At 35.1% G+C, this 17,231-nt stretch overlaps 1 protein-coding gene across 3 annotated transcripts in view; it reads left to right on the plus strand.

Moving 5' to 3' along the window:
• Positions 1-382: 382 nt before the first annotated feature.
• The window catches only part of LOC122529594 (1-phosphatidylinositol 4,5-bisphosphate phosphodiesterase epsilon-1-like), a 63,477-nt gene continuing 46,628 nt past the window's right edge, over positions 383-17,231 (plus strand). For 2 of the 3 annotated variants that reach the window (XM_043655873.1, XM_043655872.1), the window contains exon 1: positions 390-463. The gene's annotated coding sequence lies outside the window, so the exon portion shown is untranslated. Of the gene's footprint in view, positions 464-17,231 lie in introns of all 3 variants that reach the window. The other variant, XM_043655871.1, reaches the window with a different exon arrangement.

Consider the following 17,231-nt stretch of genomic DNA (forward strand, 5'->3'; position numbering starts at 1 on the left):
ATTTTCTCGAAAACGAGAGAGCTTTAATTGAAAAGATTCTATTCCTACTTTTCGACACCCTGTGTACTTTCAAGTCATTCAGAATAAAACGACGAGATTGTTACTTAGCCGCACAAGTACAGCTGTTACAGTCGCGAAATTATTATATTAGTAACTTCGTGTTGCGTAATAATCTGTCCACGGTGTATTCAAGCATGTCGGTTGTAAAAAAGGTGGAAGAAAAATTCACCGTGAAATGCTTGTATAACGGTTGAAACGCGTGCAAGCGTTCGTTATAAAAGGCTCACAAAAGGCGCGTTTAACAGTGTTTGTAGAAATCGGATTATACAATGAAGATCGTGTTATGCAACGTGAAGTGAAGTTTTTGTTTCTTTTCTCTGTTGCAGGTTAAAAGTTCTCGTCAGAGGTGCACAAAGTATGGGAAAGAGACACCGTTAATGTCGTCCGCGTCAAATTTAAGACGGTGAGTAAAATTTCATTCGGTCGGCGCTTTGTCCCCAATCAGAGAGAGATACGTTGTTTGTCAATGCTCGCGTGTTTGAAAATGCTCGCAGCAATTTCGGTTACAATTGGTTTTATTTGGCGCGAAGTTTACGTGGTTTTAACATTGATTATCTGTTTTAAAGCTGTCGCGAAACATTTGAAAGCAAACGCGATCTAATGCGCTCGCCTAATACAGGTCAGGATTGTCGATATCTCTTAAAATTGACCACTATTATTCTGTACTCTAATTTTTACACCTACATAAATATTTTAAAGGAAATTTTAAAAAAAGGGAAATATTACAGATGAGAAATATACCAGGTTTATTTTTTCTTTTTCTAATTTATCTGTATTTCTCTTTTACTAGAATAGTTGTTTGTACAAACTTATGACGTGACCATTATAAATGCAAACTTTATGCGATACCTTTCTCAAAATATTTTGCACGCGCAAAGTAGAAACATATCCAAAAGGAAATTAAAAGGAGAAAGGATGAAAAATATACTAGGTTTATTTCTTTTCCAATTTATCTGCATTTCTTTTTTACTAGAATAGTTGTTTGTACATATGTACTTATGACGTGACCATTATAAATGCAAACTTTATGCGATACCTTTCCCAAAATATTTTGCACGCGCAAAATAGAAACATATCCAAAAGGAAATTAAAAGGAGAAAGGATGAAAAATATACTAGGTTTATTTTTTTTCTAATTTATCTACATTTCTCTTTTGCTAGAATAGTTGTTTGTACAAACTTATGACGTGACCATTATAAATGCAAACTTTATGCGATACCTTTCTCAAAATATTTTGCACGCGCAAAGTAGAAACATATCCAAAAGGAAATTAAAATGAGAAAGGATGAAAAATATACTAGGTTTATTTTTTTTCTAATTTACCTGCATTTCTCTTTTGCTAGAATAGTTGTTTGTACAAACTTCTGATATGACCATTATAAATGCAAGCTTTGTGCGGTACCTTTCCCCAAAATTCAATCGGTGGACGTTTTAAATATTTCAAAGTACTTGTGTATCTTTATACTTTTGCCATTCACGAAGAATTCCTTCGTTTAAGCAAATAACTTTGTAGTTCTGCGTCTTCCTTTATCCCCCATTTGTCTGTCCTTCACCGCCCTCTAGCCGCCTACTTGCATTATTTTCTCTCCCGATTTCTCTGCAAGTCACAGATTTCACTTCAATTTTCTTTCTTTTTTTCTGGCATCGCTTTTTTTTTTTTTTTTTTTAACGCAGAGACATTTTTTTTTTTTTTTTTTTAACGCAGAGACATATTTTTCTTTAACAGAGTCGCAAATAGTGCGTACATATATGTACGTACATGTACATTGTTCTATTTTCGTCTTTGCTCCGCGCTTACCGAATTCTTCGTTTGCCCGATTCTCGAAAAATTTGGAACAGTACACATGGAAAAATTGCTATATATATATATATATATATATATACATTGCTATATAAATATTATACGATTTTTTCAAAATTCAGTTCACGAATGAATTTCACGACAAATTCTCAGAATTTGTTCGAGAATCAACTCGAATTTCTTGACACGTGTGCGCTGATCTTACGTAGACATTTATTTGTTGACTCGCGTGACTGGTTGCGAGCATGTACGAAATCCCGTAGTCTCTGAAACTGTCGACAATCAACGTGTGTATCTGCGAATGCAAACTAATTTAATTTAAGTGTTTGCGCGCGCACACACACACACACACACACACACACATACACACGTAAACGTTTTACCAAATATCACCGAACAGCCTCGAAGTTTCACACCTACTTATCGTTCAATATTTAAGAAATACATTGTATTCAGTGTCACAGTGCACATTTAACGTGCTAACTGCTAAATTGCAAAGCGCACGAGGCTGTAACGATAATTGTGAACTCGCCACCCCCGCGAGATAAAATCATACTTTTCACGAGTGAGAATGACAAGTGAAATGTACTGTAATATCTGTGACAAAAATTTGTATGCATTAAATTTAAAACAGCAAAGTACGCGAACAGCAACTTTCAACAAAATTCTTTTTCGCGTAAGAGGTAACAGGGTGGAACAATGTTAAAATAGTTGTAACGCTGTACTGCGTTCTTCTCTGTTCGTTTGTGCTGATTTGCATCCGTGCTGACTGTTTGCAATGGACTTGCCAAACGAGTTCGAATCGTAATTTTCTCGTTGCAATGCCCAGGTTAAATGAGTTGTTACGTGTAATTAAATATAAAAAACTATATTTATATGTGATGTGTTATAGTCGAGATTAAATTGAATTATTACATATAGTCATCTATACGTGATAATATATATATATATATATATTATAGCAAGTACTGTTACATGTAGTTATATTATATACATGTAGCATATATATTATATATTATTATAGTTATATATAATATATAATATAATATATAATACTTATATAGTTATATATATTAATATATATTACATATTATTATAGTTATATATAACTATATATAATATTATAATTATAGTTATAATATATATTACATGTTACAGTTATATATACAGTTATATTATATGTTATAGCAAATTCAACTATACTCGATAAACGTTCAGACTCGATTTTCTCGAATATAATACTTATATAGTTATATATATTAGTTATATAATACTTATATAGTTATATATATTAATATATATTACATATTATTATAGTTATATATAACTATATATAACATTATAATTATAGTTATAATATATATTACATGTTACAGTTATATATACAGTTATATTATATGTTATAGCAAGTGCTTGAAGTCACGCGTGCTCGAAACATTTCCAACAGCCACGGGCTGTCAAATTACGGCGGCAGATCGGCCATTTTGCCAGTACATTTGATTACGTGGCAATTTCTCAGTGTCTCTCAATTACTTTGCTTAATTCGCCGTTGTTTTAAATCACCGGGAAAACTATTTCGCGCTATCCGTTTCGTTCAATGTCGCTTTGAGCACTTAGCAGAACGCGGCGGCCGGTAACGCAAAGCGCAAGGAACGCAAATAACGTTCTCCTAACTGGCCGAAAAGGTGAATGGAAAGGACGATACGATCTAATTCCTCTTGTACGTGCCTGCGTGCGTGTGCGTGTGCGTGTGTGTGTGTGTGTGTGTGTGTGTGTGTGTGTGTGTGTGTGTGTATAACGTTAACTCGCCTTTCGTTCATTCATCAAAGCGGCACTTTAGCTTTCACGTTCACCGCGCTCTACGCAAGGCTAATTAAACTGATTAAAGTTTAACATCTCCCGTCTTTGCCGCGAGACACGTAAAAATGTGTTCAGTCAACGATCAAGTAATTAAAGCTCGGGGTGAGAATCTACTCGGACGGTGCCGTCCCCCGCAGCGTTTGAAGACTTTTCAGATTCCACATGATTGAGAAAGATTTGAAAAACCGTCAAGTCCGCCAAGCGGATAGAAAGATCGTTTAAACGACCGACGCAATTGATACTTTGCCTCTTTGAACTTTGAAATAATATAAAATAATAAAGTAACAATATCGAAATAATGAAACGTTGAACTTTCTCGCTGTTCGATTCGTAATTGATTCATTGATTTCTTTTTTTATTATATTATTATGTTATATAAATATTGTTATGGTATATTATTCGGTATACGTTCATAGATATATCTACGTTTTGCCTCGAAAATCTCAGGACACTCTTTGGTTTTGATGTTTAGTACTTGTGCTGTCCGTTTATCGAAAAATAGAAAAATTGATAGTATAATGTAGTTTATAAAACTCTCGGCGAAACAATATACTTTTTTAAAATTCCCTGTAAAATTCAAACTCAAATGAATCTATGAAATGTTAATATACCGTGAACACAGAGAGTATTTAAATTCACTTTCGTGCGTGAAGCCTCCAGTTTCACAGTATCGAGGTCGTTTTTCCAAAAGATGGTTTTACATCATTTCGAATGATACTCTTTCGTGCAAAATTAAGTCACAGTTTTGAAGATCAACGTCTTCCCTTCACAACGAACCCTTAAAAGTTTATTATACCACTTTTTCGCGCAAAAATATAAGAGTCGCAAGTATCGACACAATTTCTCGTCACTGTCTGCATCAACACTCGACAGATTCTTTATCCTACAAAACATCGTTCAATTTTTTCCCATCTTTGACAAACAAATATTTGTCCCAAGTATCATCCGAGCGCGAGTTCGAAGAGCTCTCGCATCGACACGGACTTTTCTCCAGCGATTACATACGGTTACGTATTTCGAGGCAGAAGTTACGAAACAGGGAGAAAACGGAGAACAATTGGAGCGTAAATCGAGTTCCCTAATACTCGCATACAAATGTACCACGGCCGAATTGAGCAAGCACAAAAGCGGTTTATTAGGCGGACAAAAACGTCACTGTCTAAATTAACAATACGTCGCGTGTATTACCCGCCTCTCTGGAAACGAAACAGCCCATTGACGTACAACCGACTGACTTCTGTGCCATCTCCGCGTTTAACTTCTTGCACTGGAATGACGTGCCACGCACGTCGAGAATTTTTTTGTCCCAAAATTGTAATATTTTCTCAATTTTAAGTATATTTAAGTAAAAATAGGCACAGCAAATAATAAATTTATTACTTCTCAATAATTTCTATACAGTGATGTCATACCGACGAGTTCAAAAGAAAAAGAAAGCGACAAATTATCGTATACAGTTCGGTCACTCGTTATGGTCCGCAATCAGTTGCCAGCGCAAGTGGTTAAGGATACCTATAACAATGTTGTTTTCTGATACTGTAGAAAATTTTATTTCATTTAAAAGTTGATACAGCTTTAATCTGTAATATAATTTAACAATAAACACACTAAATATCAATGTATTTAACTGAAATATAGGTTATATTAGGCATAACATAGGTTATGTTATAACATATTATACCATAACATGTTACAACAAGTAAAATTACATATTTAAGTAAAATAAAATAGGAAAAACAAATAATAAATTTCAATAATTTCTATACAGTGATGTCATACCGACGAGAAAAGAGAAAGAAAAAGAAAGCAACGGATTATTGTATACTGTTCGGTCACTCGTTATGGTCCGCAATTAATTGCCAGCGCAAGTGGTTAATGATCAATCGAAGCAAAAATCGGTCGTCATAAAAATCTTGTTACGCATTAATTAAAATAAATAGTTATTGTTAAATCTCGTAATGTATTTATTTATATTACGCGCGAATATTTAAAAAAAAAAACGAGTTTAATGGCGGCGACACTGATTTAAAATGAGAAATGAAGAGAATAAGAAAGCAGGAAACATTTCGTATTCTCAGTTGTTAACCTCTTGCGCTAGAATGACGGACGTGCCACGCACGTCGAGAATTTATTGTCCCAAAATTGCAATATTTTCTCGGTTTCAAGTATATTTAAGTAAAACAAAAATAGGCACAGCAAGTAATAAATTTATTACTTCTCAATAATTTCTATTCAGTGATACCATATCTACGAGTTCAAAAAGAAAGCGACAAGTTATTGTATAGGATTCGGTCACTCGTTATGGTCCGCAATCAGTTGCCAGCGCAAGTGGTTAAAGATCATTTTCCGTCGAAATACCGATTGTCTGCGTGAGTGCACCAAATAAAAGAAATTTTTCATTCATTGTCGCCAGAGAAAACGATATATTTTCACGATATGGTAATACATATCTCTCGTTTGTTATTTATATCGCAGTTCCGCTTGGGCCATCGCGATGTAAAATGTCAAAGTCCAATGAGTTGAGTTTCGACGCATCCCCCTCGCGGAAAGATGGGTGATTTTGGCTAGCAACGGAGTTGAGTCGAGTTGATTCACGACTTTCTTCCTGTAAATGAAATCTGCACCCTTCACGGGCCGTTAAAAAGATTATGGATACACTCATGAACAACACACACGCGTGATATCGATCTCAGAACTTCCTGCTTGGGCGTGGCTCCAGGAATCCTGAACAAAAGGATAATATTCGTCACTTTTTCCCCACGTCGGGAAACGTGGTTGAACACTTTATCATCCTACGAATATGCATTTTGTCACGGTGAGATTACGATATTTTGTCACGTTGTTCAACCTTCAACAATCGTTTAAGAATTTCGTCTGTATACCGTGTTACACGATGAGCGTGTTCGTATTCGTTTTTCTTTTCGTAGCTTTATTTAATGGCGAAGTTTCCTATAATTTTATTTTATTTGACGTATGATGAAAAGAATATTTCTCAATTTTGCAAGGATTTGAGGTATACGTCACTTTCTCCTCCATAATTCTTCATTTGACGAGCAAAGCTAAACATAAATAATATTTTACTGAACATTTGCATAAGAACAGAAGAAAAGCATATAATATTTTGTAGGATGTTTTGTCTTCTCTACAAAAATTTTTACCACCGTGTTGCCATCAGCATTTTGATGCAACAGATACAAACTGCTTTAATTAATTTCGATTAATCTAAATGAGAAATTATAGATTGTTGTAACCTCGCAAAAAGAAATTATAATTAAAATCATCGCAATCCAGTTGGTCTCATTTTAAAGCGTAAAACTTCTAGTTTTACTACTCTGAATTCACTTCTTTCTCCAGAGACATTTTAGCATCATGTAGCAAATGGAAAAATGTTCTTTTCTAAGCAAAAAAATTGTAAAAACTTACAGGACTTATGTAAGAACACTGAAACATTTTATTTATGACTAAGTCTGTGGTGGTCTTGGAGATTAAAGTCTCTCCTTTACAACGACTTCTTAAAACTTGACATACTTAATTTCTTCTTCGTCGTTTTATTGAACGATAAAAATTCAAGAAACCCTAAAAATGTTAGAGTTAAGTTTGGGTTATCTAATATCTGACAAAGTGTCATCTAATAATTATACTATTTAAAATTAAATAAAATTGCAAAAAAAAAAAGAAATTGTACAGTAAATTTCAAAGTTTCGTTGCAAAAAAAAATTTCAATTTTCAAGACCATGGTGGATCGAGTCGTAAAAAAATTTTTTTAATATTTTTTGAAGATTTACAAATTTTTATAATTTACGAGAATAAAAGTAGTTTTACGTTGCCACCTGTTACACGAAGTAAAAACATCTTTGAAAGAACAAACTTGGAGTTGTAGAAGCTTCCCGTTTCGAAATTAGATCCAAAAAATTGTTGCATAATTTTCTTTTGTTCTGAAGTTATAACAGTTCAAAATGTCGACAAATTCTCGTCATCGTGTGTTCATTTATGCTCTTTGCTGTTTTATTCAATTTTTGATAGAATTACGGACGATTAAAGAACATGTTAAAGTAAAAAAAATAAAGAACTTTATAATACAAGCTTTTATTTACACATTTTGCAAATAAATTATTTAAAACTCTAAAAATACACTGTTTTTACATCCGTGGAACATCCGTAAATATCCAAAAATTGCAAATTGGTCATTTTGACCATTTTGGTAGTTCTAGTAAACTTTGCTTTGCCCATTTCAATATATTTACACGCAACGCGAACTGGTTGCTTTTCACGGGAAGAATTTTCCAGCAATTTTGTTTCATGTTTTCGCTGGTTTTCGCCATTTTCATGATTGTTCACCGGACGTGGAACTTTACGAGAGACAGATAAGATTAACGTTAAGAGCGTACGGTTAGTAACTGTAACGTAGTAGGTAATTCGAAACAAAGCAGCGATACAAATTTGAAGTTCTGCAATTTATTGTACGTCTAATAAAATCGTTGATGACGTTGTTACACGATCTGGCGGCGCAATCGATCTTCGCGGATGCCTCTGGTATAACTTTACTACCCCGAACGCCGTTACACTAACTCGGAAATCATTATACCTGCGTGTTGCCGGTTTTTCCACGGAGTTAACATTACTCGCAAACAACGTCGGGGGAAAAAAATAACTTCAGCGAATAACGTAACGAAAGTTTGAGAGTTTTATGTTTTTTTTTTTTTTTTTTTTTTTTTTTTTTTTTTTTTGATAAAATTAGTGCTGCGCTAGACATTAATCGCAGATTGGCGAATAACAAAAGTTTGAGAGTTATGTATTTGTACGGTTGTGGATATAGTATTTAGTAGTTGGTATAGTATTATAATATTTTTCATAAAATTGTAATATAAAATATAAATATAAAAATAATAATATAATCATAAAATAATAATAAAATAAATATAAAATAATAATATAATAATATAATAATGATAAAATAAATATAAAAAATAAAATATAAAATATAAATATAATATTTTTAATATAATAATATAATATTATAACATAATAATATAATATTTTTGGTAAAATTATTCGCAAATAACATCGAAAGGAGCAACAGCAGCGAATAACATAACCAGAGAGTTTTATATTTGATCAATTGTAAGCGTAGCAGAGTTAATATAATATTTTTCGTATTCTGGAAGAAATTGGCGGTACTCGAGGCGTGTAGTTGAAATGCTGTCCCCCGAAATGCTAGAAAATAGCGTGGAAATACTTGGAAATATTTATTAAGTCGTCAATGCGATTTAATGTGCCCCAGCGTCAGTGCTCGGTAGCTATATTCCCATTCGTATTACTTAGGCGACTTTGCTAGACAGTTTATCGGTCCAAGTCACTTTGATAATCAAATCAGATGCAAATCTCGGCGAGTTTTAAACAGAAACTTCCCCGATTCCCTCCGTTAATAATTCGCGATCCATAAATACGCGCCGCTTTTCGACGGCAAGTGAAATGTAAATTGGCAGCTTACGATCGATTACTATTTTCAAAAAAAGAAACTTGACTTTACAATACTTGTGACATTCGTTTATCGCGAAATGCCAAAGTATGTGAAGGTAGGTAATGAATTGTGAAAGTTGATCTATGCCGGGGAGGAAAACAATTATCGCGTGAAAATATTAGCGGCCTAATTGCGCCGTTGATCATAAACACGGCGTGTATAGTTGCTGTAATCGATATTGGTATATTAATTGTACGTGCGGGCGTATCTACGCAAGTCAGGCGTGAGATACTTAATTGAAAGTCTTCATTTGCAATTCGTAGAATTACCAATTGCCAAAAACAGACACATACACGTGGAAAATCAAAGCGTCTTTATGTAAATTTCCCTGAATGTTTCTAAAATGAAAATGTACCTACTTGCACGTACAAATATGAAAATGTATCTTTGTACACTCGAGCTGCTTCTCTCAAACATTGGCCACTTTTACTATAAACGAGTATCGTACCGATCTCTTCTCGCGTTGGGTATTCCATTGTGAGTTATTGACAAATTTCGATAGCAGTTAACACTGATTTAGGAAATAGGATTTCAAACCATTTGAGAAGATTATCATTGACGATGTAACAAATAGTAAACATAATTTTCATTTACATTTATTATAAGGCTCTCGATTGTCTCGGCCAAAGTCTATGATCCCCGTAGAGGTAAATTTAAATTTTCAAGGTCATGTTCTTTACATATCTGAACGTATTCTTTTTACCAGCTACACGATACAATATCATATGAAAAAAAATGATCTTGAAAAAAATATTCTGTCAAAGAACATTGAAAATTATAGAAAACTATAGAGAAAAGAACCAGTTGTAGGTCTTTCGATACCATTCGTGTTAGAAAAAAAAAAAACAAATATTTTTCACATCATTACACTTCGAAAAGATATTTAGGTGGCCTCGCTAAATATAATATAACTCGATCGAGGAAGATTCGAGCGTTGGTCTCGTTCAACCGAGCGCAAGTTTCAAAAATAACAATTGCGAAACGTCAGTAGTGGCGATAGTTACGATTATAGCAAAATGTCTTAATGGTCTGTGATAAAATTAGGTTCCACCGCGACGGTTCGCTGGCGAAAGCTGACCAACATCTGTGTGAATGCAGGCACGACGGAGTAGGTAGCAGGTGAACGTACGAGTTAATGGAGTTTGATAGTTGATAGGATCGATCATGAAACCTTCAGCAGCGTCGGTGATAACGTGTCTATCGTTGGAGAGCTACATGTTGCACACATGTCACTTTATATCACGGATATAACGCGTGCACGTTGGAGGATGCGCTTGCCCCTCCAATGTGTGTGTGTATACTAATTTGCTTCTCGTGTGCAACTTCCACTCACGTACGTGTACGTGCATGTACGTGCCGTTCGTGAAATCGTGTACAAAATTTATCCACAACGTTTTGTCGTAGACGCCGAACGTTATGGAAATAAAAATTTAATTTCCAATTATCAACCGAATTTTTTTCTCGGGAATTACGATTCGACTCGATAAACCAGAGATTGAAAACCGAAATATTGTGAGGTTTAGGTATTATACCGGTATTTGCTGCCATATTATCGTAATACAACCGCTATTTGGAAAATCGGTTTTAATATAACCGGTATAAGACGGTCATACCATATTTTCATACGTATTTTATTGATATTTGACGTCCGCAACGATAAAAATATCGAAACATATACCGCTTTACCGACGAAAACACATTTTTCATTTCCTACGTACAGTGACTATTATTAATATTCGGACATCGTGCTATTCAAAATATTGTTGTGGATTTCAATTGTTTATAATAATAAATTTGGATTAATTTTTTAATAATATAATAGAACATTCATTATAGTTTATAGTAACATAAATTTTATTTATTTGTTGCACATACTTTTCTTAATGTCAAACAATAAATTTGAACTATATCGTAAATGTAGCGTGGCAAAAATATTCGGACATTTGAGGAACTACAATATTTGAACCTGAAAATTGTTAACATAAACAATAATTAGTATTTTGTTAGGTGGCCCTTAATTTCAATAATATATCGCAGACGCTTAGACATACTTCCAGTAATTTTTTTCAAGTAATTTAGTGGAATATTCTTCCATTCTACGATTAATCGTTGTTTCAACTCCTTTTTCGATTTATTTACGTACAACAATTAGTCATTTTTCACCGAGAAAAAGGAAAAACGTATCGAGAAATCGGTCGTCTTTTAAAATTAAATAAGAGTATCGTGACTGATATTATATGGAGATGAACAACGATGAATTAGTATTAGAAATAATAAAGGATACGTGTATAAGCGTCGTCAACTTTACTATCGGCAGCTTTGTGAAAACATTTAATCATTGTCTCCTTTTCCTTTTCTAATATATACTAATATTTTATTTACCGGTATTATACATCTACCGACCTAACATCGTTTTGATAGCATCGTACCAGCATTCGCTCCATTTCGGTTTCATCAAACGTAATCGAATAGTAACCTAAAAATACCGGTATTTTACCCGTATCCGTAATACCGATTCGGTCTCTGCGATAAACAACGTTGATTCGAGCATAACAAGCTATTGAAGCACATGGCATTTCCTGTATTTCCTGGAATTTCCTTTCAGTCGTATCAATTTAATTTATAAACGCGTAACTTCTGCTTTTTTTACTTTTTTCTTTTTTTTTTTTTTGTTCTGTTTTGTTTCTCGTCGAGTATATATCGAACGGTAAATGAATGACCGAGTTAATGAAGTTTCGTGGCATCGATACACCAGCGCCAAAACCAGCAACGCTGATAACAATTCTCTAGCACGTACACACCGGAACACTTCCTTCATCAATTATCTACCGTTTCGTATTTCATACACCTACGCCCTCGTGTGTGTAACGCCTGTCGTTTAAATCTATTTTCGATTGCTGTCCACGTTATTCTATCAAGAGTACCCTCTATCGCGCGTAACAACTTGTCTATTGTGATTATGTCATGGAAGATAACAGCTCACCTTGTTCATTACTTGTCGTTCTTAAGTGACTTTTAAGTTTTAACCATGTTGTTTCCATCGTATGTACGTATTTGCGTATAATCGCTTTTAACATACCTACATGTGTCTGTAATGGATACGTATGAGAGGGCCAGCATACTTTAGAACAGACAGTCGAAAGCAACAGAATGCTTGGCTGGCAACAAGTTTCATCCAACAGCGAAGTCAGAATCTAAAATCAATCTAGAATCAGTCAGAATCTAAAATCAATCTAGAATCAGTCAGAATTTAAAATCGGGTTCAAATAAAGTTATGTTTTATATTTCTTTTGTTGTTTTTTTTTTTTAATGAAGCTTAGGACTGTTTTAACGAAGTTTTGGCCTATTTGCTACATGCTAACTTGTATTTATATATTCGAAACGATAGGAAGTATGTAATACTAGACTATGTACGTTCAAAGTGTTGCAAAAATAATTTAATACGAAAATAGACTATTTTTGGTCTGTTGAGTGTCACAGTTTATTGGTTGGTTCTTTGTTTTCCTCGTTTCCACTGCCATTTTAATATTATTATCTTTTAGGAAGTCGCCAATGATTTCGAGTGACTTGATTAAATGAATTTCTTTTTTTTATTTTTATTAGCCTCAGGCTTATACTTGGCCCATGTGCTGTATAATCTTACATGCTGCAATACTTGTATATTAGATACAACTACGAAACAAATTATACAAGATGGTATACATAAGAAAAGTACTTAATATAACAGTATATGAAAATGCATAGAAAAATTAATACATAGGGAAAGTACTTAATATAACAGTATATGAAAATACATAGGAAAATTAAATGAAGTTAATTACATTTTAAGATTTATGTCCATCTACTGTGAAAAAAAAACGCAATAACTTTTTTTTGGTACGAGATATACTCGACGACTACTTCCTTTACAGTTTCCTTCGTTATCTACCATTAGATACACGAAACACGCGTACACACTGTCACATATGTACATGTTAATTTATTATTAGTCGAAACCTTGCGTGAAAAGCGCGACAGTACGAAAGTTGAAAATGCGCGTAAAGTTTGCCCCGGACAAGTTACGCGATATAGCCATATTCCATCGACCGCCCCACATATTACACGCGTCTTTCCCTCGTTTTCTCATACCTTCTATCCGAACCACGGTCAATTGGCTTCCATCTATTCGAAGATATGTAGCTACGTCCGCGAATTCAACTTTGACGTCCACTGCAAACACTCGCTGCAATCTTACCCTCCGACGCGGCGCCGTCTAATTGGAAATCTATAAAGAACGCTTTTCCCTCCTTTAACCGATTTTTAATGCCGCTTATTTATTTGGAACGCTCTCCCGCTCTTCGTAGATATTTATCGAGTTTTTTTTTTTTTTTTTTTAGGTAACTTGATCGCAAATATCTTTGTATACTTTGAGCATCCTCGAGAAACAGTTCTCTAGCGTAAATATAGCTACTTTATAATTACCGAAAGTCTATCGGTCGAGCAAGATTTTCTCGAAGTGAGAGGGGAAAATTTAGCAAACTGAGAATTGAGAGAAAAATAGCTTTCTGATCTGATAAATGTCTTATCGATAAATCATACGTTTACGCGTTCAACGTGCATCGGAGAATTAACAGCTGACCCAGCAGAGTTCAGCTGTAATCTGAAATTGTAAAGGGTGAAAGAAAGTTTCCGTTTCGTGTCCCCCGATAAAGTTACCCAGCCGAGGCTGCGACAGCTCGTGACTCGATGTGAACGCTGAGGTTAACCCGGTGGAATAGTATTAATATCTTTCGGGGCGATGCAGGCAACGAACAGGCGCTTTGACGGTTGGCCGTGTTGATGCTGGGAACAATGTTTCGCGAAAGAAAGGAGAGAGAGAGAGAGAGAGAGAGAGCCACAGCATGATGAGATTTAACCACAATTTTATAAAAGCTTTCGTCGCCGTTTCAGAGTTGAGGGCAAGAGGGCCGAGCCCAAGTGGCGGAAAAGGCAACTTTAATGCGATGCATTCAACCCTCCCTCCTCCGATAAACTACGAAATGAGAAATAAATTTGTGATCCGAAGTGACCGGAGAGCTACGAAAAAAATAATTTAATCTTCGTCTCTCTCCCAATTTTCCAATGGACGTTTACGTTTTGGCGAACGAGAGCCCCGTTGGTCAGTTTCCGAGCGAAAATTTTGCACGCGTGCAAAAGTGAAATCCTTGCTTCGAAAACGATCCTCGCAGGGGAAGTGGTGAAATTTCTTTATGATTTAGACGCGTGTGTTAATTTGTTGGGACATACTTATCTCGCACGAGGAGTAATATAGTATAAAAATGAAATTCTTGATTTAAGGGGGTAATTTCTGGTAATCAGGCTTGAAAAGAATCGACTTTTCGGGGATTTTTTTCTAAGGAAACCATGATACACTTTGGCATGCAGTTTTCGCATACAGATTTATTCATACTTGAAGAGTATTTAGAATTTTTTTTTTAACGAAATTAATGAAAGTTGTGGGAATTATATAGCCCCGGGTGAAGCATGTTTTTGAAAACAGATTCGAATGGTTGACGTGATTTCGGTCCATCTGGTTATTTGAAACTAAAAAATGCATCTTAATTAGTATCAATATGGCTATCGTATGAACCACGGAAACAGCGAAATTTCGAAAATTAAAAAAATGGTGGCATTTTGAAGTTAAAATATCGATTTTGTTCTTTTTGTCTTTTGGGTGGTAAAAAAAAAAAAGAAAAATAGAAAAAAACATCAGATTTTGAAATCCGTGGTTCATGCGATACATCTGGTGAAGATCTCCTCCAAATTTCAAGTCAATCGGTCAACTGAAACGTGAGATATCCCGTCAGCCAGTTTAAAAAATATGCATTTGAGAAAAACGCATTTGAAGTTTTTGTTATTCGTTGTATTAAAAATATTCATACTTACAATCAATCGAGCAGCACAAAAAATAAAATGTTATATAATAATAATAATATAAAAGTAAGTAATAATGTTATAAAATAAAATATTTTTCGAGAAAAACACATTTGAAGTTTTCGTTAGCCGTTGTACAAAAATATTCATACTTGCGTTGCGAGCAGTACACCGTTTCCTTTAAACATCTATAACTTTGCCGATTTTACGAATTCAAACAAATCCTTTTATATGGACATTTTCGAAAGCGTATACTTTGAGAAAATGTAAACAAAAATTGATTCCTTTTAAGCCGGATTACCAGAATACCCCTTTAAATAACGAATTACAAGTCGTCCGGGGGGAAAGCGAAAAAATTGCACGATCGATCGGCTGCGTTTGAATAATTAGAAACCTTTGTTCCGAGGTATTCCGATCGTGGACTTTAGAGAGCCGAGTGTTGATGAATTTCCCGATTGGTCATGTCAGCTTTAAACGCGCTCGATATTGCACCATAATACCTGCAGCGGAAAAACTGGACTCGGCGCTCGATGGAAAATGTAAGTAAAGAGATCGAGAAAGTCGGGGAAAGCCGAGAAGATCGTTGCTTCGTTCTCTCGTAAACGTCTGTAAAAGAAACACCGCGTGTATCGTACGTACGTTATCTGTCCGAGTGTTCATCGCTCGATGGCTCAAAAATTCCGTTCCCTGTCGCAGAAAGAAGGGGACGTCGTATTCCTCAATTAGTTAGCAACGCGGCGCTAGAAGTTTCTTTCAATAAGAACACGAGCACCACCCTCGAGACTAATAAACCTGAAAAGTTACAGAACATCCTCCACCTCCGCGGTGCCTCTTCGTCCTTCCTCTTTGCCAGCGTGCACTCGCTGGCTTTCATAAAATCTGCGGTGAAAAAAAAAAAAAAAAAAAGAGAAAGAAGAAAGAAAGAAAAAAAAGAGAGAAAGGAGAACAAGAAAAACGAGACGGGGCTACAATATCGTACAGCGTGCGAAGTGCAAACGAGATAAACTTCTTTCGTGCGGAACGAGCTTAAATGGAATACCCGGAAATTCCTTTTCTCTTCGTTCTTACGTGTTGCCTCGCGGGCAAACGATACACATATATATACATATATATATACACGAAGCGTGCACGGTTTCACACGCGTGTGTCCTCCACGTTCGGTTTAGGATCGATCTTAATTTATTCTTGGATGTTTTCATTTTTCCCTCCATCGCGCTAATGGATCACGTGAAGTCGAGATATTTAAGCCGGCTGTTTGTTTGTCAATGTCAGAATCATCTGCTCGACACGGCTTTCGTCCGTTTGCTATCCGCAATAACGCAACATTCTCGACAATTTTCGCATAGATCCTTTGACCTAACCTCTCTCTTTGTCGTTTCTATTACGTTTGAGTCACGGACTTGTCGCGGATTTTTATCGACGAAAGTTTCTCCGCCCGTCTTCGTTGTTTCGGAAATCACATTTCTCTCTTAATTTCGTTTCTTGCGAATTAATGTGTAATAGCAATCGGAAGGCAACTGCAGGATGTGCTGTTGCGTGCGCATGGATATACACGTTTCGAGAGATTATATCAGGAACAAATCGAGCAGCGGTTATACACGTACACGAAATCTTGACTTGTGAACAATGGTCCGTTCTTGTATAACAGCGTTATCTCGAACGTGTGGCTGATATTGCTTCGCATAAAGGCAACTCTCGTGAAAATACGCTACGTATATGTGCGCTATCTGAAATTTCTAGTAAAATAAATAGAAATATCAAATTCAAATTACTTAAATATTTCAAATCTGCTTTGTGATTTGAGGGGGAGACGCAGTAGGACGTAATGATCCTTTTCTTTTTGTCAATTTAACGCGAAAAGACGACAAAATATTGACAAAATTACTGCTTAGCAAAAATCCCTAATTTTCATACGAATATCATCCAATGCAACTTAAATTTTTATAGGAATATTATTAAGAAATTTCCAAATTTCCATTATTCTCTATACTCTGTAGATTGAGAGACTGATGCAACTTGTGATTTCGTCGCGTGGGAGTGTAATTGATTTCAGCTGAAATTACTGCTTAGCAAAAATACCTAATTTTCATACGAATT

Source organism: Frieseomelitta varia, unplaced genomic scaffold (assembly GCF_011392965.1).
Source record: "Frieseomelitta varia isolate USP_RPSP 00005682 unplaced genomic scaffold, Fvar_1.2 scaffold_298, whole genome shotgun sequence".
NCBI lineage: Eukaryota > Metazoa > Arthropoda > Insecta > Hymenoptera > Apidae > Frieseomelitta > Frieseomelitta varia.